This window comes from Pinus tabuliformis, chromosome 1_1, assembly GCF_031772625.1.
Source record: "Pinus tabuliformis cultivar Carrire ecotype Pingquan chromosome 1_1, CPIR1, whole genome shotgun sequence".
Classification (NCBI taxonomy): Eukaryota; Viridiplantae; Streptophyta; class Pinopsida; order Pinales; family Pinaceae; genus Pinus; species Pinus tabuliformis.
Window position 1 is genome coordinate 678,133,094 of NC_142297.1, and position 22,458 is coordinate 678,155,551.

A 22,458-nucleotide genomic window follows, 5' to 3' on the forward strand; every position below is an offset into this window, starting at 1 on the left:
TGGTTTGGACCCTATGTTAGGTTGGGTGGACCCACCTATGGTTTTGTGCATGATTTTGCACATGTTTTTTGGACGCGATTGTTTTCGGTCCATGTTATTGGACATGATTGTTTTTCGGTCCATGGTATTGGATGCTTTGGCATGTATAAATATGTATTGTATCATTGAAAGGAACATAATGAAAAATCAAGATGGTAGTCCTGGTTTTGGGATCCAGGGGAAAATCTCTATGTATATGTGTTTTATGTGTTATGCTCTAGCATTGTTTATTTTCTGTGTTTTAGAATTCGTATGCAGGTAATTTATGTATGGGGTTAAAACCTACAAACCTTAAATGCTAGACAAGCTCATTGGGCGGATTTCCAAAGTGAGTTTGATTTTAAAATAAAATATATGAAAAGAAAAGAAAATCGAGTGGCAGATGCTTTAAGTCAGAAGGTAAGTTGTTTATATGAACTTTATTATAGTGAATCACGAACTACCTTTTTTGGACAGATTCAAGAATTCGCCATGCAGGATTCAACATATAAATATTTATGATAGCAAGAAAAAATTCCTAACAACAACGAACAAAAATTGGGTTGTGAAATAAATACAGAAAATTTGTTGATTTATAGGAAGAGGATATATGTGCCTAACAAACAACATCTTAAAAATTGAATTTTAGATGAATATCATAAAATCCCTTATGCAGGCCATCCCGAATACAAGAAAATGTTTCTACCCTGTGGAAGGAATTTTTCTAGCCTGGTATGAAGAAAGAAGTGGCATAATATTTTGTCAAGTGCCTGGAGTGCCAGCAAGTGAAAGCTGAACACCAACACCCAACATGATTACTTCACCCTCTGCCTATTCAAGAATGGAAATGAGAAACTACATCTATTGATTTCATTACCGGGCTACCTAAATCAAAAAATAAAAACGACTCCATCATGGTGGTGGTAGATAAATTGAGCAAATCTGCTCATTTTATACCTATCCAGTCAACCTATAAAGAAATCCAAATTGCTAACATCTTCATGCATGATATTTTTAAACTACACGAAATCCCAAAAATGATCATTTCCGACTGAGATGTAAAATTTACATCAGCCTTTTGGAAAGCCCTCTTTGAAGTATTGGGCATACAAATGAACTTCAGTACTGCATACCATTCACAAACGGATGGGGAGACTCAGGGAGTGAATCAAGTTGCTGAATACATGCTGCGAATGTATGTAATGTAGGAACCCACTAAATGGGAAGATTATATACACTTGGTGGAGTTTTCCTATAGCAACGGGTATCATGCATCCCTTCAGATGAGACCCTTTGAGGTTTTATATGGGCACAAGTGCATGACACCTTTAAGTTGGAGTGGACTGGAGGATAAGCTATTACTAGGGCCAAACATGTTAGAAGAGATGGAGGAAATGGTGAAAAAGTTACAAATTAATTTAAAGGCTTCTCTAGATTGACAGAAGAACTTTTTCGATCGGAAAAGGAGTTTCCAAGAATTCCAAGTAGGATATCATTTCTGCATTCCAGTGTGAGCCAAGAAAATCACCTTACAATGGGTTGGGTGTGCTAAATTAGCACCCTCGATATTGCAGACCATTTCAAATCTTGGCTCAAATCGGATCGGTGGCTTACCAGCTTGCCTTACCCACTCACATTCGTGTACACAATGTCTTTCATGTTTCTCTACTTAATAAATATGTGTATGATTCTAAAGAAATATATATATATTTCTTTACAAAGGTATTAAATAAATAGGTTAATGACTTAACACCTTTTGTTACTATGTTCAGATCGAACCAGAAGGCGAGTTTTTGGTTGAGCCTTTGGTTATAATAGATTGGAGAGAAGTAACGCTGCGGAAATGAGTTATCACTTAGGTTAACGTGCAGTGGCAACACTATGGGCCAAAAGTGGCCACCTGGGAAGATGAACAAGTCATGAAAGAAAACTTTCTGAGTCTATTTGTAGGAGAAGAACATCAAGATGATGTTCCATTTTAGGGGGGGAAGATGTAATATACCCCATTAATGTAAATATTTATTTTTAATGCAACCAGATCGACTATTACTATTTTTAAATTATAAACTATTTCTAGAATTTAGTTATGGAAAGATGAATTTTGCAGTTATTGGTAAATATTATTTTATTGGTTAGTTAGTTATGTGAGAGAGTTATATGTCCCAAAACTAAATCCTAGAATATTTTTACTGAAAAGATCAGGAGTATAAGGGTATCTGAGATCAGAAGGATGAGAGGGGGCTGCGTTTAAGGGTCAGGTAGTCTATTATGACTACGTCTGCTTAAGACTAGATAGCTGGTTAACACTAAGATCTCCGAGGAGAGAGAGAACTCCTGAATTATGGAGAAGCACGGGGAGAGATTTACTTAAGCAGGAAATCTCATGACAGGGAGGGAAATTAAAGTGCAGGTCTTGTTTTCGACTCAATTTTGTATTAGCATAAAACAGATAAGTGAAAAATTCTTGTATAAGCTATTCTCTGAATATAAGAATAATCAGCTTTGAAGAATTCCTCTTGTATAAGTTATTCTTTGAATCTAAGAACAATTAACTTTACATATTGGCCAATTTAAATAGATAATATCAGTAAATTATTTTTGAATGATTAAGGACAGGGTTTCTTATTTTTCTTGAAGTATTTCATTAAAAGCAAGAGTAGAGTAAGTAACCGGAAACAAAGGAAAAGACCACCATAATAATCAAAAAAATAAACTATCGAAAGAATATTAGAAGAAGTAGCATGAACTTAGATGCTTTATAGGAGAAGCAAAACTAGAAAATGGGTAAAGTTCTGTAAGAAAGTACTATCGATATATGAGATAGGGTAAATCTTTAACATAGTCTTTTATCTAAATCAGAAATGTTGCTAAATTCATCTTTTAACTGATTGATTTAGAACAATGACAGGTAAAATTACTGCTAAGGTAAAAGGTAAACAAGGTTCTATGTAGGAACCACAACCAAAATCCAAGCATGTTTTAAGATCAATGCATTCAGAATTCTCATGATTTCTGTTTCCTATTCATATCCATTCTTAAAAACCTAGTTGATGCATAGAAAATGTTCTAAATAATTATGAAAAGTACTTCAACTATATACAAAGAATAACAAAGAGAACTTAACTTCTCGGATTAACATGTAGTACAGGTAACGTCGATTTCTGGAGATTTCGAAAAGACTACAGTCTTAGCCAAGATAACAATATTTAGAATTATGAGCTTATAAAGAAGCTGTCAACAATCTTTTCATTAAAAAATATCAAGATAAGAGAAAAATCACCATGCCATAAGTAAAACAATGCAGGACAAACTAAGGCATAAATCAACTAAGGGAATCTTGAGCCGTAATTATGTTCTATATAGAATGATACTTAAAAAAATGCTATAGATAATTTGAGAATTGATAATTCTCAGTCTCAGACTCAACACTTGAATACATATAGAAACCAATCTGAAAACCTGAAATTATTAAATGAAAACCCTCTTCTCAACAAAGAAATACAGTATTAGTAAGTTCAGTCCATACATTTTAAAGGTTCAATACCTATACATTACAGAAAGATGGCGGCCTGAGCACGGCGCCAAAACTTTCTATATTTGGGTTGAAGCCATAAAGTTTTTATAGCTTCAAAAAGAAACAAAACCCTAAGAGTGGTGTCATAGCTTCAACAACCTCAAAAATCTATACAGAACTAACATAAAAGTCATTTAGCCCCGTAAATCTGGTCACAAGACCTTGCCATAGAAAAGGTCAGAAGTGTGTTAGAATACATGGTGTTGGTCAAGCCATTTCCTCGAATGATGAAATCAGTAGGAGGGTTTTCGCCACAACGCCGAGCCAAACGCCTGCAACTGGAATAAACCTTACATCGAAATAATGAGGGTTTGAGTTAGGAGTTATGCATAAGATAAAAGAGACTGTAATAACTCTAACCCATAAAAATAAGAGGAAATACAATAAGGTCTTACCATTGGAAGGTTGTTTGCAAACCCTGCCTCAGCAGATTGAATCCTAGGGTTTCGAAGCAGTTTCACGATCACCAGGGTATCACCAAGTTGTCGGAGCACAAAGAAAATAGTCCAACAAACTACGTCTACAGTAAAAAAAAAAATCAGAAACCAGAGCAGAGCCACAACTCCTTGAAATTTCTAGAACGATATACTGACAGAATGAACCAATACCGCTAGGAAATGAAGGGCAAATTTCTCGAGGGCCGTCTGATCTAACAAGCTATGGTGAACTGTCAATGGAGGAGACTGATCCTGAGGATAATGATGGATGTGGAAAGATTGGTGACCTTCGGGAAGCCACCTAGTCCAAGACAGCCAAAACGTTAAATGCACATGCGTTCCTATGGTGGGATTCAAGGCTAAGGCATGTTTGCATTTAGTGTCGATGCCAGCTATGTAATAAGACATTTAAATATGATTTATTATATTTTAATCGAAATCAACAACGCGCGTAACAAAATTCCGCCACAATCATCAAACAAGTTGTACATAGTATCTAAAATGCATTCCATTGTCTTTTTGTTAGGAGTATTTCAATAGAGTTTGTCATTGCTACTTAAAAGCTATACATAGAATTTAATAATGTCAATGTTTTAACGAGAATTTATATTTTGGTGACTTGTATTAAATATATATATATATATAAATATATATATATATATATATATATATATATATATGAATATGATATTTTAATAGATGAATGCGTTACAAAATATTAACTAGAAAATAATTAACTAATACACATATGCAATTTTTAAATTTCATAATAAAATTTAAAAATGAAATTGTTTTCTAAATAATTTGTAAAAGATTCATTTAATTCTCGATAGAAAAATTATTGGGAAAATATATTCAACTAATATACTAAAAATGTATAAATAGATCTAGGCTCATTATTTTCATCATATTTTTTAATTCATGACTTTAAAAAATTAAATATAAAACTAAAAAATTATATAAATATAAATATAAATATATCAAAATAAATTAAAAAAAAATCATTTAATTCTCAATATCAAAAAATTTCGGAATAAGTATTCACTCGATATGTTCAAATTACATAAACTCTATGTAATATTCAATTGATATTCAAAGAAAGAAATGTATTCAATTAATACGTTAAAGATATATACAATTTATATGTTAAATATGTATTGGTAGATTTATGTAGGTTGTTTTGGAACATTATATCATGCTCCTGATCCTTAATACTCTCAATGAGTTTTTCATAAATATAAAGTAGTGGGAAAGGTAAGTGGTCTAATTGTTTAGAGAAAACTCAAAGGAGGAGTGGAATTTAGTTTATATAGTGTGTAGAAGAAACTTTTAAAATGGAGGTTGAAGAGAGAAGATATTTGAAACTAATTGGAGATAGAAGCTGTTGGGAACACCGAATTTGGGAAGATTGGAGACTATCCTCATCGGCAAAAGAAAAAAAATTTAATTGCGGCTTTAGAAACTTGTTAGACTCCTACACAACTTTAGAGGTGACGACCTCACTATGTGCAACTTACTCATGATGATAATTTTCAGAATTGGTTAAGAAAGAGTAAATATACTAAACTCTTTCAACCTAAAGAGGATGATATTTGCACCAACAAAAAACTTTTGAATGGAAGTCCAATAAACTCAGGTTCTTAACATTATTTTCACCTTCCACATGAAACTTAAACTTGGTCTTATTAAAATATTTGAGAAAATGACCTAGTTATTAGTTTCTGATAAGAAATAATTTTTCTAGTTCACCACTACTAGTTTAGCATTGACCAATTCAAGTTATAATGTTTAACTTTGAAAAATAAATATATATTTTTCAATATTATTGTTTTTTTTTCAAATATTTGATTTGAGCATAACTTTGAAGGTCAGCGTTTGTGCATGTGAATAACTACCTCAGATTTTTTTTTTGTCGTAATTTATGCAATATTTACCATGAGTTGTCCAATATAATTTAAAATATATACTGGAATTTTTTAATGCTTTAACATGTAAGAGTAAACTTCTAAATGTGCACTTACTTCCCACTATAATTTATGTAAGAGTAAAAGTGTGAATGTGAAAACTTAGTAGCGATTACTATATATTTTTTTTTAACTCATTCTCTAATAAATTTAAAGAAATAAATTATTTTATAATGTTTAAGTTGTGTGGAATTTTAATTATGTGATAGTTTTTCAAAACATCCACTATATTAAGTGAAAAACCATCATAATGATTAAATAATGTTTATGAAAAAACATCATATTATTGATAAATAAAGAATGGAAAAATAAAATTTTGATAAAGATAATGAAATAAAGAGGAGAAAATGAATTATGAAATTTAGAAAAAAGTTAGTTAATATAACTGTTTTTCTGGTTTGAGTATGTTCATTTATATCCTTCCATAATAGAATGGATTTCTTCCTTGAATATCTTCCTTTCGATACACAATATTTTACACCTAGAAAACACAAAAATCCAAATCAAAATATAGCTTAATTAACCTATGTTGCACAAGTTTCTAGTACTTATGATAAGCGGGAACGAGTATCCGACATGTCTAGAAGTATTGCCCCGATATGGGGAACGAGTATCCGATAGGGCTAGAAGTAGAAGTATTTCCCCGATACACGAGAATAAGTATCTGACACAGCTAGAAGTATTGCCCAAATTTACAAGAAAGGTCAAGTTGGGAGCGACAATAATATAATATATTAAAATTTAATATATACTAAAAATAAAAATAAAATAATTTATTTATTTCCATCCAAAATTTTCCAATCAAATTCCATATTGCAAAGAAACATGTAAAAGATTGAACTTTGAAACATTGCAAAAAAAAAAAACAAAATATTAATCCATCAACAATTTCTCAATCAAATTCTTTCCAAGCAAAGAAACATGCAGAACTCCCATACCTAAAAAATGGTTGTTATTACTCGATTCTTAGGTGATTTCATGCAAGACTATATGTGAAGTCATTGGTTCAATTCTTAGCCCTTATGTAACCTCACCAATATTATATATATTACATTTAATTATAATAGAGATAAGAAAAAACAAAATATATATTAATAGTAATTACAAAAAATTAAAACAATAGAGTTTAAATCCAATGTTATTTTAAAAATAGTTTGTATAATAAAATTATACATTTCCAAGTTAATATATATTTTATAGTTGAATAAATATGAAAATTAAATTAAAAATTGATTTTTTAATAATATTTATATTTCATAATTTCAACTATTTTTTTTTATTAGTATTCCATCTTTTGTCTATTCAGCTGCGGGGATAATGATGGTTTTGCCAGTGGCCAACAATCTTTCTAAATTCTTTTATATCCATCCGCCATCGGGGTATATGAGGAGAATGAATAGCTTTCCAATGACAAAGATCAGGATTGGCCAGACACTTCATCTTCATTTGGATAGAAGGGATTTCCATAAACAGGTTGTTTCTATTAGTTCTAGACCCATATCCAAATTTAAACCCAGCGGCATACCCTTCCCTTTAGACAGTTCCATCAATTTAAGCAGCACTCATGCTGGCAACATCGAATACACCTAAGTTTGCACTTATTCATTGCAGTGAAGCTCCCAAAACGTCAAAAATCAGTTACAGTGAAGCTCCGAAAGCTCCAAAGTACCCGTTGAAGCTCCCAGTAGTTTTGGAAAATAATGTACAGAGAATTAGTAGATTCAATAGATTCAATCCCCCAAAGGTGGTCATGTTAGGATGGTGTGGTGAAATGAAAATGATAAAAAAATGTAAGGAATGCATATTTTTGTAGCGATGTCAAAGAAGGCATATATATTATCAATTTTTTTGAATGTAAATTTTTTATCCAAATTTTTGTAATTTTAAATGGAACTTAGTAAGTATGGCATAACATACTCACAATGTTTTCCAAACAGTTCAATTATATATATATTGCACATATAAAGTACATCTATACACAAAAGCACAATAGCTCATAGAATTTTTATCCATATCTACTTTGCTAATAAGTCTATACTCACAAATATTATGGAGTGAGAGAAACATTACATGCTCTATAGATATAAAAATAAAGTTCTATGAAATTGAGAACAATTTTTTATATATATTTTTATTGAGTATTTTCATTTTATTTTTTATGTCTCATTATATGTACCTTGTTATCTTTTTTAGTTTGTAAAGTATATATATTATATATATAATTTTCCTTTTAGATGTATTATTAGTTGAGACTTATTTATAGGTTTTTTAACTCTATTCTATAGAGATAACCTTTGTTTAAATTTTATTTGTATTTATTTATATTTTTATGATTACATTTCACAATATGTATAATAAATTAATATTTGTCTTTCTAAACTTAGAGTAATTAGTTTTTATTTTAATACATAATTATATTTTTTTTTTCTCGGCAATACTAACTACTTTGTATTAATATGTACAGGTAAACTTTTACATCAAACAGACTAGCTGCCCAGGGCCAACTGTGGCTCCTTGGGTGGCGATATCAAACTTATATTTTTTGCCTCGCAGGGCACTAGTTCCAGATAGCTTGAAAAACATGACTCTGAGATTTTCCAGAATGACTTCAAAACAGCCCACGCAGGGGCATTCCAAAAAGACGCATAGCCCAAACAAACTATAGAGACCGATAACATTACCGAGAACCGACAAGAAACAGGCAAAGACATAAAGCTTAGACCAGACATTAGACTCCGGACCCAGTGCAACTGTGGAAGCCGCGAGCTAGACTTAAGGACAAAAAGGAAATAGACTATGATGCAGAACGAAAACTTGAAATTAGCCAGCACCCTGACCCCAGCCTGAGAGAAGGAAGCAAAAACGAAGGAGTGCCGCTGGGAACTACTCCTCTGGTTCTTCTTCCACGCATCTACTCCAACCTTGTCCCTCTGGAACCCCTTCCCACCTAGCCATGGGATTCTGCGCGGGAGCTGGCAGCTCGGATTCTTGAAGTTGGGAGGGGGGTTGAGGCACTTCTCTTCCTAAATTGCTCGCTGCATTGAAGGGCTCCCCCATTGGGCGCTTTCCCCTCTCGCTTGCTGTACTATCCTCCGCAGGAACCAATGACGAACTTTCTTCATTTTTCTCAGGGATTTTGGTAAAAAGCACAGAGATGTGGGCATTAACACCTGCATTGTCTCTGGAGCTACCCAACGTAAAGGTGACTGAGCCAAATGCTGGGAGTCTGGGAGTATGGTCTCACCCTCAATAGAGCTGCCCACTTCCAGAAATTGACCAGCTGAGAGTGGGGTGACTCCCGCCCTTCGATAACAGTAGCAACAGCAGCAATGATGATGAACGTCAGCTGCAGGAGGACGAGAGGATTCTCCACGTCCTGGGCCTCTTCTGCTAGGCATCCTCTCACGGGGCCGCACCATGGTATCCTCCAATTCCTTTTCCTGAACCAGAGCAGTGGAGGGCCGACAATGGCTATGGTCCCTTCCCGTAGCTTGCTGCATCCAAAATGGGTATGAATCGAATTTAACTGAGCGAAGCCAGAGCCCAGAAAACACAAGAATGGCACGGACCTCACCCAATCTTTCAATAACCAGATCGTGGTATTGGCACTCAGAATTCTGAGAATTCTTCCTGTCGCTCTGAGCTCTCTTACCCACCGATTCAGCATATTTAAGCTCCTGAACATTCCCTCTGAAATGACCTTCATTAAATGCGTCTTGCAGGATTGCCATCACCTCCCGCAGCTCCATTAAGATCGCCCTTATGCCTCTCGCGTCTTGAAGGATCGGCGGCTTGAGGCAATAAAGGCTCATGCTCATCACATGTCAGCCCATGCCAGGCACGTGGCCTCCCGTGGACAGGCTCGATGACACCCGCATCCGGGGTTAATACATAATTATATTACTAAACAAAGATTTCTAATATTTTCAACCTTTTATGATCTTTTAATTAACTCTATAACCCATACAACAACTATATAAAATTGTTGTTGGTACTATTTTTTCTCATTTACTATTTATAGAATAGATAACCTTCTTCCATGATTCTTTAACTAACTTTATATCTCAGACAACAACCATATAAAATTATTGTTTTTTTTTTTTTTTTTTTTTTTTTTTTTTCAGTTATTATGCATATAATAGAAGACATTCATGCTTATGGTTAATTATTTATGTAGACAATGATTTCTGAATAACATAACATCATCCATATGAATTAAAAATGCATAAATTATTATATGAATACTTTATTTATTGGCTATGATTCAATTTTCTAACTAATTTATATATAATTCTATAAGTCAAATGGAGAAGACATTCTTATTTAACATTCTTATTTCATTTCTATTCTACTCTTGATTTTGACTAGTCCTTATAATTTTATCACAAATGAGAATCCTCAATTTTATAATGAACTTTTGATATAATTAGAAAGTATCTTTTCTCCATACTACTTGAATCCCTACTTTCTCCATTATTTTTCAAATTTATTAGACAATGTATAATAATTTTTAGAAAAAATAAATAAGCTTTAATAAATATTGTTTCTTCATTTTTTTTCAAAACATAGACAAGTTATGAGATGGTCAACGATTAAATACTTAGGCAAAAAAATCCAAAATGTGATCCTATGCCATGTTGAAAATGAATCGGGTGATACATTTTCATGTATTTGTTGTCTTCATTTAATAGAGAACTCACTTTAATTCTATCCCAATTCAATTCTTATAATTCTATCCCAATTCAATTATTATATAGTATTATGAATCATTGAATTATTGAATAGACCACATATATTTTTCTAATTCGAAATATTGAGAAAAACTATTATTATGTTGCTTTCACTTTAGTAACTTCCATTTCAATTAGTTACTAATTTTTAGTCTGTTTGTTTTGTTTTTTTTTTTTTACTTTTTTTTCTTTCTCTCTTTTTCCTATTATTTCCATTTTCATGAGTTATAATTTTTTCTCCATATTGTCAATTTAAAGTAACTTGTTATTGTATTAAAAATATATTTTAATAAATTTAATTATAAAAAATTATATATATTAATAAAAAATAAAACATACTCATATATAATAAACATATATATTAAACTGTATATATGTTAATATAAACAATATTAATTAATCATATTTCTTGATTTTTAGTGATGACATTCAACAATAAAATATTTTATTAGTTGTTTTATTTTTGTCTTTATTGTTTTTTAGTTTAATTAATCATATTTCTTAATTTTTAGTGATGACATTCAACAATACAATATTTTATTAATTGTTTTATTTTTGTCTTTATTGTTTTTTAGTTTAGTTAAACTATATTTAAACTAAACAACATATACTAGCTACTATCTAACCTTTCCTTTATTATAACAATAACAACTTATCTAATATTATAGATTTATTTTAAGTGTTCTCTTTTACTATAACATACCTAATTTTCCTTTTTATAATAACAATAATTACATTTTATCAATGGTTGGAGTCTAGTGACTTCACTACAAGTTCTTATAACTTCAATATTGCATGATTTCTTAAACTTGCTTCTAAAGTCTTGGAGTAAATATAGTTATATTTAATATAGCATTGTTCCTTTTTCTACTAAAATGTCTTCGTAAATTTTCACATTGAATGGTAAGACTCTCTTCACTACATTTTATTGTAACTTCAATATTGCATGATTTCGAAGACTTGGTTCCATTAGTAAATATAGTTATATTTAAAGCATTGTTTTTTCTGATAAATATAGTTACATTTAAAGCATTGTTCTTTTTTAATAAATATAGTTACATTTAAAGCATTGTTCTTTTTTAATAAATATAGTTACATTTAAAGCATTGTTCCTTTTTCTACTAGGATGCATTAATAGGTTTGCTCATTGACTTGTAAGAGATGATTTTGTCACTACCATCTTTATGCTTTAATAAGTTTTCTCATTGACCTGTAAGCTTATTTTTACATTTGGCAGTTGACACGATGCCGTGCAAGAGACGATCATTTGAATTTCACATGGCGTCCTATCCTGGCCCTTTCAACAGCGGCAATTAAATCTAGTGATCCAAAGACTGAGCATAATTAGGGTTGTAAATCGAACACCCTACACCTTTTACACGTTGGTTCTAGATTTGCATTTGCCTTCTCTGGTGACCAGAGAACGAGTCAATATAGGCGTCATTATGTAGTAGCGCCTGTGTCATATTTACGTTACTACACTTGGAATTACAGTGTTTTATTAAAACCCTGCTTCCTTTCCTTTCTTTATACACAGATTCAACTCGTCGTCCTCACTTGTCTACTGAATCTTGGTGTTGCCAGGGCCTATGGACATGGCTGTTGAGAATTATGGCATTTTTGAAGAACTCTCGGGATCTCGGAAGGTAAAACCCCTAATTACAGAGGTATACAAAATTTACATCACTACTGTTGTTTACTTCCCTATTTCAGTTATTTTGGAGTTTTCCTCAATTTATAGCTCGAGGGTTGAAACCCTCTTTCTACAAATCTTTCAGTGGTCTATGCGATTCGAACCCCTTTCCTTTCGGCGCGAAAAAATGGATGAACCACTGGGAAAGGTATTTATCCTGGGTTATTTGAGAAGTGTGCTTTGACTAGCTCATAACTTTCCCCATAACTAGGGTTTCTTTTGTTATCATTTTCTTGACTTCTAAGATTGTGGGTAATTACAGCCGGAGTCCAGTGAATTCGTTCTCTTGATTCATATATTAAATTATGATATTTATCAAGGTGTTTTCTTTGTTCATTTGTTTTATTTCTCTTACCTTGACGATCTATTTTCTTTCCTTGGTCACTGTTAGAAAAAATGAGAGTGGCGGTATTATTGCCCAGGTAATATGCTCGCTTCGGTAATCCTTCGCTTCAGAATTTTAGTTTGTCGTCGTAACTTTTTTCTTGTTTTTCCTATGCGACTCTAACCCTTGGTAATTTCTGATAATTACAGATGCTACTTCGGAATTCAATTAGTTGATATCTTGTCCTAAAGATTTTCTATACATTTTCAACAATTTAACTCCAGTTACAGTGATCTGCAGGTCAGGTACTCTCTGAACTCATACGTAGTACAAAAACACCGAGGCACACAGCTATAAATTGGTTTATGCATTCTGCAACCGTATACTGGGTGCCTTTGTATTTTAATTCCTATTGGTCCAACCCTACTAGGGTCAAGTGTTAGGTCCGTGAGCCTCGAGGGGCAAACATTTATGGACCTTGGCCTTAACTCTTTTTAATTTCCTGGAATTTACAAGCAATGGTGAATTCTTCATTTCGAAAAATGGTTACTCAAGGTTTGTATTACGCTCATCAAGCTGATATCCAGAACTAATAGAAAAATATTCTTAATGGGAAAGGAACGGTCTCAATTTCCTTTTTGGAGGATAACATATGATTTTTATTTCTCTACAGTTATGAATTGGATAATTGCCATGGCATTTTTCTTCCTCCTAGGTTCAGAAGGATAATTTATTATCTCTATCTCTATACTTCTTTCATTCATATACATGAATAAATGATGTATAATGATAATTCTAAAGAAGGACGCCTAATCTACATACGTATATTTATATGGATATACATAGAATATATATTTTCATTCATTTTTATTTTTTATTTTCTTCATAATGACTATGAGTACGACAGTAGTGATGTATATTTATATAGATATACCTAGTCTATATATTTCCTTTTATTTATTTTTTCGTAATGACTATGAGTACGACAGTAGTCACCGAAAACATTCTGCCCAATTTCCATCTTTGATTTGTTTATTTCATTCATCTATGGATATACATAGTCTATATATTCATGTTAGGTTTCCCTTTTTTTAATGACTATGAATGCTAGAGTAGTCACCGAAAACGTTCTGCCCAATTTCCATCTTTGATTTGCTAGTTTCATTCATCCGTATAATATGGAGTTTATTTATTTTTTTTGGTAATGACTATGAGTGCTACATACAGTCTATATATTCATGTTAGGTTTTCTTTTAATTTTTTTTGTAATGACTACGAGTGCTACAGTAGTCACCGAAAACGTTCTGCCCAATTTCCATCTTTGATTTGTTTGTTTCATTCCTTTGTATAATATGGAGTTTATTTTTTTTTAAAGGTGTCTTTTAACTACTATTTAGTTTGATCTTCGAAAGATATTAAGTTTGATGTAATTTATTACATTGTAAAAAAAAATTAATTTGATTTTCCAAAGATAGAGTTTGATCTAATTTATTACATCCTAAATGAGATAGAGTTTGATCTAATTTATTACATCCTAAATGAGATAGGAGTTTCCTAATGAGATAGGAGTTTCCTAATCTTTTTGAAATTTACTCCATCTCATTTTTTATCATCTTTTATCTATAAATATCTTTGTAACAATCCATATATTTTTAACTACTATTTAATTTGAGTTTAATCTAATTTATCTGTGTAACAATCCATATATTTTTAACTACTATTTAATTTGAGTTTAATCTAATTTATCTTTGTAACAATCCATATATTTTTAACTACTATTTAATTTGAGTTTAATCTAATTTATTAGATTGTAAATAAGAGTTTCCTAATTTTTTGAAATTTATTTAATTTCATCTTTTATTCATAAATATCTTTATAACAATCCATATACGTTGGCATAATTTGGTCCTTTTTCCACTTAACTTCACCAACCATAAATATCCTTATAACCATCCATATATCTTGGTATAACTTGGTCTTCATCAACTACGTATTTAAATATTCCATACTTCCTTTCCAAATAGATGATTAAATTAACTTATTGGAATATGAAGTGTATTCTATGCCTCTTTCCCAAAATAATTAAATTAACTTATTGGAATACGAAGTGTATTCCATACCTCCTTTCCCAAATAGATGATTTAATTGTGGTTACAAAATTATTTTATTTTTATTTACTATATATTATTTAGATAATATCTTAAAATAATATGACTCTAAGATATGAGGAGGAGCAGGCCAATCCCTGTACGAGTAGTTTGTTGCCGGGCGGGATTACCTCAACCTGTACATTTTCGTGCCAGCTGCATAATAGCTCCCTGTACCAGTATTAGTCCAAACCCTTTATCTACTATATTACGTAGATAATGTGACTCTAAGAGATAACTATCTGTCTTACCATATATTTACCTTCTATGCATAGCACCATCCCCTACTCTTCGAATAGAATGAAGTGCATATCTATAATTTATTATAATTTATTTACCATTTAGGTAAAAAGTTAAAATTCCATGTCCCTTTTTCCGGATTTTTATTTAACTACTATACATAATATAATACTTAACTTAGATTCACATAATACTTACCATAGATTCACCTTCTATGCATAGTACCATCCCCTACTCTTCGAATTGAATGAAGAGTATATCTATAATTTATTTACTATCTATTATAGTAATAGGTTAAAATACCATGTCACTCTCTTCGGTCTTTTTTATTTAAATACCATACGGTCTTTTTTATTTAACTACTATATAAATACTACACTCCATAACCTATAGAATTTACTTCTGCTTTTTTTACTATTATTACTTAATCTTTTTAATAAAACATATTTATAAATATCTAGCTCCCGTAACTTGGCGATTCTCATATACTTACTAACAACCCAACCCATTCAATTATACCTGTATGATTTTTTCCGTCTTTTAATCATTAAGTACTATATACTCGCTTCATACAACCATTCTCGTTTGTACTAATAATTATTCTCGTTCAATGGTTTTTGACATTTTGCAAAACTTTTCTGAAAAAAAAAATGCATGTATCGATAGCTGGAACAACTATTACGGTAAGTAGGGATGCAATGTCCAATATGTATTACTACTAATATAGATCTATCGTATACTCAATTTACTCGTAAAGAGTTGATATATGCCTGCAACAATTACTTATGCACTTAATTCAAGTCAAATATTCTATGTAAAATATTTGTTCTAAACATTAATTTAATTCAATAACATATTTGTTCTAAACATTAATTTAAGTCAATAATAACATGCAAAATAAGACAGCGGAATTTATTAAAATGCAAAATAAAACAGAATTTATTCCTAAACATAATAAAATGTTTGGAAATATTCAGGCACGTTAAACCTAACCATGAAGTTTCTCTCACAGTTCTTCTGAGTTAAGACCTATTTTCAGGAATCAACAATTTCTTTGACCTTTTTGGTTTTTTTTTAATAGATTTATATTTTTTTCTCTCTTTAAATTAAAGCACACATTTTTATTCCACTTCACTTACTTAAGTAAAGCACGCATTTTTTTTCCACCTTACTTACTTAAGTAAGTGATTAACATAGCTTTTCTCTTTCATTATGTTAATTCTTTTAATTATTTTCTCCTAAGAATTTAGGGAAATTCCATCATGTGAACTTAACTCAAATTCCATCATGTGAACTTAACCACAAATATAGTTTTCTAATCAGCAAAAAAGCTCTAGTGCTCTTTCTTGAATCTTTTCCAAACAATTTATTTATTAACTCAAATAATAATAAAATAATTACATCATCACACAAGTTGCATCATTGTTTTTATAGTCATTCAATCTAATAATAGTATCCAATAATAATTTAACATTTAGAATTAGTGAATATTTAAATAATATAGATATATTACATTTACTCTGTTTTGACTCTAACCCTAGTCATAGGATAAATTTCCACAAACACCTATTATGGTTTAAAAATCTTTTATATTTACAATAAATAATTTAAATTGTGGATGTGATCTCTTATTATTTATATTAAACTTTAGTTGGAAAAACTGTGTGTTTGTGATTAGTGACTCTGATTTGAAAGACATGTTTTTCATTGATTACGATTAGAGAAAGTGAATCTAATTTGTTGAAAGGTTTAATTATAGAAGGAAATTATAATAAAGAGTGTTGCATAGAATTATTTGAGAAGGTAAGCAATAGGAAATTCAATAGAAATTACATAAGAGGGAAAAATAGAAATTACAGAAGAGGGAACAAATAATTTTTTGGTAAATATTTCATGGAGAGAGTGCAAGATGCATTGCACTTTAGCATTTGGAGTAGTTGGTAAAAGTGGATTGGTTGTAAAAAGAGATAAAAGAAATAATATTGATGATGAAGAGGACAATAATGAAAAAATATGGAAACATGGAACATAGGTGTAGGGGCTTTAGATTGCAGAACTTTTTATTAGAAAGAGGAAAGATAAGAATAATGAAGGCAGAGTCCATAATGAAAAGTGGAGAAAAATGTGTAAAAGATGAAAGAAAAAATAAGGAAAAGATTATCATAGTGGTTGATTTATTAGTTAGTAAGGCATTCCTCTTTGAAATCAACTCCTCTCTTAACTTACCTGTCTTACTATGATCCACTTGACCTGATGTTAGAAGATTAAAATGTTTGCTACCATGGGACCAAAACTCTCATTATAACTGAAACTCAGACCATCTATTATGATTCTCTGTAGATTTTAGGTTTTAGTAGAGGAACCAAGAGAAGGATCGAATCTGAGGGGAGGAAGCAGAGGCGAGCAGGTGGCACCATGGTGGAGAAGGGCAAGAGCTATAGGACCGAGGTCGTGACCATGTAAATGTGTCACTCTACTTTATGCAAGTCGTGTCACCCAGTCTAAAAACGTTATTAGTTGTCAATATAGGCTTTGAATTGGTAGAACTCAAGTTCTTCTGTAAATCAAAGAGCATCTACAGAGAACCTAGCTGATGATGCTTACGAGAAATTTTGGTTCTCCTCACCACTTTATTTTGCAAGAATGGAACCTCTATAGGGATGAACATTTCCTTTCTAATCCTTTCATTTTGTGTGATATGGTCGGGGAAACTAGACTCATCATTTTGTAGAGACTGAACCACCATATCAACTAAAAGATGAAGCCCTCGAAATAAGAATTCAGATATGGCCTTATTATTCTCAATTTGGAAAGGTCTCTTACTCATTTCAGAGACCAAGCCCCAATCCTTCTTGCGTTTCTTGGTATCAAGTGGATGTCAAGGCTAATCAATGTAATTAGAACTCAAATCCCTCATTTCCCCATTCATACTTGGTGACTGCAACTCCATGTCCTCTGCAAATGCCATAGAAATTAAAGAAGATGAATAGGCCTTCACCAAGGGTCCCCTATTGCGGGTTGCATACTGAGAACAACTTGTTCTTCCTAAGAGTTCTTTTTGGGCCATTGTCCACACATGAGATTTGGATGTTTTCTTCTTCTCATAAAAAGTTGTACCTTCCACAGAATTTTCATTTGCAATACCTAAAAGTTGGGGAAAAAACTTACCATCGAGGCCTAAATCAACGTCTCGATGATTTGACTCTATCTTTGAACTAGTCTCAGATGAAGATACATCTTGCCGAATTATGGATAATATTGGGGATCTAATTGAATCTCGTGTCTTAAAGGGACCAACCTCCACAATTAAATTTTTGAATTGCAGGCATATGTCCTTATAACTAACTCATGATTTTAATGAATTTCCTTCAAAAGTTGTGGAAGATCTAAAGAGGGAAGAATCCTCGATGCATTTATTTCCCTTGGGATGAATGTTTGGAGAGGACTCATCTGCAAAAGAACCGATTTTAGCTATTGTTGGAGATTATGGACTTTAATAGCATAAATATGTAATACTTATGTTTGCTAACCAGTGTATAGTGGTCGTGATTGCTTGCGACTATTGCCATTTTATTTACAATAAACTGGATGGTTGTTTTTGTGGGTGAAATGGTATGGATTTTTCCCCTAATTTGTGTCATGGTGAGTATAATGATATATTATTTTTGTTGACCAAAACATATCTATATAGTGCAGGTGTCCTGTTACAGGTATTGTTTCACAATGTCATAGAACCTGCCATGATTTCATGGGAAAGAGCATGGAGTTTCAAAAAGAGAATCTTGAAAGAGCCACCATGATTGAATATATTGTTGTCCCTCATTCTCTACACTACTTTCCCCTTAGGTTAACACATGAGGCTTCTTACCGTGAAAGAGATATCCCCATGTTTATCAACTGGGGATGCAACACACCTATGAATACCACCAGTTGAGACTGATTCCACAAAGGTAAGTTTATTTGAATTAATTTGTAAACGATCCAAACCACTTCATGAAAAAGCGATCTTGATGATATCTCCCCTCCAACAAATAGATATTATGTGCAGTCCCACATTTAAATTTTCCATCTTTGTTAGGATTTATTAAAAGAAGTTTGTATATCCATCTTCAAATGCAAGACACGCTCATGCCTTTTTAATATAATCTATATTAATTCCCTCAAGGACACTTGACTTTGGGACAAGTTTTTCTTCTATACATTTGAATTACTCCTACAATGTACAATGTAAACAAATATTGTTCAATATTAGTCTTTCAATATAGTTTTAGTGTGTAAACATAAGATCCAAACTTAGGTGGCCAATGCTTTGTTCCCTTTTTGTAAATTTTTCCTCATACCTTGTGAACCATATAAATAAAGCAATCCAAAATCATTTTTCCTTGGTACCTTTTGAACCATCTAAATAAAACAATCCAAAATCGATAGACGGGATGGAAAAGGTAAATGGTGGATTGTTTGTAGAATATGTGCCCACGCGCTATGGTTCACCAGAATAGAACTACGCCAAGGGTATAGAACCTTCATCCCCAGTTCCCTTCAAATAAATATAACAAATAAATGAGCTAGCAAATAATTAGAAAAAACAATTCTTATGCACCTTTAATCAATGTGAAGTGATAAGGAAGGCCACATTTAAACTACACAATGCTCTTGCACATATAAGCACCATGCAAAGAAATTTCCATAACACATGTTGTTACTGATTAGGGAGTGGTAACATTATATAATTAAGATCAGGAGCGTTGTACTCAATTGAACTTAACAAGTTAACCTACTGGTTATTTTCATATTCCTGTAGATCTGTCCTTAGTGTTGGCAGTGACATGGCTTCTGAATTCCTCATCGCTGATCCATGCGGTTTGTCCTAGTGATATTGAATGGTATTTTCGAGAATATGTGATCCTCCATTGTAGCAATTTGTAGATGTAATAGATGGATATTTAATATCTCTACAATATTTCTAGATGGCATCACAATGGGCATTGAATTCTAATCAATAATTTATGTCTCAGAGGTTGAGGGTTGCTCCTTTGTCAAGGATGATACCATGCAATTTCCATTTCCGTGATCATTTCTAATGGGTTCATTTCTACAAAGCATAGTTGCATCTTACCTTTTTCATATATCTACATGTGTATATCTACTATATAAGTTTTTAAAGTTGTTGGGGTCAATGTCTCTTAATAACTAGTTTGGATATCATTGTATTGCAGTATATGGTCTCTAATATTAAAGTCGTAGCTGAAGCAGATGGCAAGAAGGAATGTGGTAATGGTGGCCCAAGTGACGCAGGCCATTACAAAAATTGGCCTAAGAACACACCATTTTTTAGAAGAGATGGTGGATAGAATACTCCTTATGGTGAGTTTTTCCTTGAGTGGTATTCTGGTATGCTTCTAAATCATGGAGAGAGAATCCTAACAACATATGAAGCCATTTCTCATGGCACTGGTGTCAAGCTTTCTAGCAAAGCGACTGGAATACATTGTCATTATGGAACTAGATCCCATGCTCCTGAACTCATTGTTGGATATTATAATACCTCATTAAGAGATGGGTATCGGCCAATAGCTTCCATGTTTGCAAGGCATTGGGTGATTTTCAATTTTACTTGCATTGAAATGAAGGATTGGGAACATTGAGGAGATGCATGATGCTCCCCAGAGAAACTGATCAAACAAGTCATCCTTGCAACTCAAAAAGTTGGGGCCCCTCTTACTAGGAAGAATGCTCTTCCAATACTTGATCAATATGCATATGATCATATTGTTAGGAATGCCAATATCTGACTGCTAGAAGATGGTCATAACACCATAGTGGAATCCCTATGTGCATTCACTTATTTGAGAATGAACCAGCATTTGTTCTAGCCTGAAAATTGGAGGTTACTTGTCTCACTTTGTTAGAAAAATGAAACAAGGAGTGGCCTCAAATTCATCGGAGAAAGAACATACAGATAAAAACTCATTTGTCTATGCTAGAGTCCCATTGGTACAAGAGGTTGTTTCACTCTTTCATAATTAATTCTAAATCTTACCTTGTTTGAAGGACGAAAAATCTGAATGTAAAACATGTTTATTGTTGGAATTAAACTAATGTGTTATTTCAGTTGTCCTGCTCCTCCATGTGATCTTGTGCAAATACAAGCTTGTAATGGCTATTCCAAAATCTATTATGCTTATATGTAGATTATAGGGTTTAGTAGAGGAGCCGAGAAAAGACTTGAAGTGGAGGGGAGGAAGCGGAGGCCAGAAGGTCGCATGATGGTGGAGAAGGGCAAGAGCTGTAGGGCTGAGGTCATGACCAGGTAAATGTGTCACTCTTCTTTATGAAAGCTGTGTCATCCAGACTACAAATGTTATAAGATGTTAAGATAGGCTTTGAATTGGCAAAACTCAGGTTCTTCTCTAAATCATAAATCTTCTACAAAGCATCCAACTAATGTTGCTTAAGATAACTATTGGTTCTCCTAACCACTTTATTCTACAAGAATGGAACCTTTGTAGGGATGAATATTTCCTTTCTAATCCTTTCATTTTGTGTGACATTCTCAGGGAAACAGGACCGGTCATTTTGTAGAGATTGAATTGCCATATCAACTAAAATATGAAACCTTGGAAATAAGAATTCAGATATGGTCTTTTGATTCTCAATTTCGAAAGGGTTCTTTCTCATTCGAAAGACCCAACCCCAATCCTTCTTGGGTTTCCTTGTATCAGGCATATGACAGGGCCAATCAATGTAATTAGAACTCAAATCCCTCATTTTTGCATTCATACTTGGTGACTGCAAATCCATGTCCTCTAAAATGCCTTAGAAATAAAAGAATATGAAGAGGCATTTACTAAGGGTTCCTTGTTGTAGGATGCATATTGACTTGAATTGCGCTTCATTGCCACATCAGAGAACACCTTGTTCTTCTTATGAGCTACTTTTTGGGCCTTCGTCCACACTCGTGCCAAGGGTATTGGACTTTCATCCCTAGTTTCCTTCAAATACATATAGCAAATGAATGAACTGCAAGAGAATTAGAGAAATAAATTCTCATGTACCTTTAATCAACTCGAAATGATAAGGCATGCCACATTCAGACTCCGCAATACCCTAGAACATATAAGCAACATGCAAAGAAATTTCCACAACACAATTTGTTAGTGATTAGGGAGTGGTAACCTTATATAATTAAGATCAAAAGCATTGTCCTCAATTGAACTTAGAAATTTAACCAAGTGGTTACTTTTGTCTTCGTGTAGATTTGTCATTATTATTAGAAACGACACGGGTTCTGAAGTTCTCATCATTGATCCATGCAATTTGTCCTAGTGAT

General features: G+C 32.4%; 1 pseudogene; it reads left to right on the top strand.

Moving 5' to 3' along the window:
- The first annotated feature begins 11,968 nt into the window (after positions 1 to 11,968).
- Positions 11,969 to 22,458, top strand: part of LOC149215231 (uncharacterized) — a 32,871-nt pseudogene continuing 22,381 nt past the window's right edge.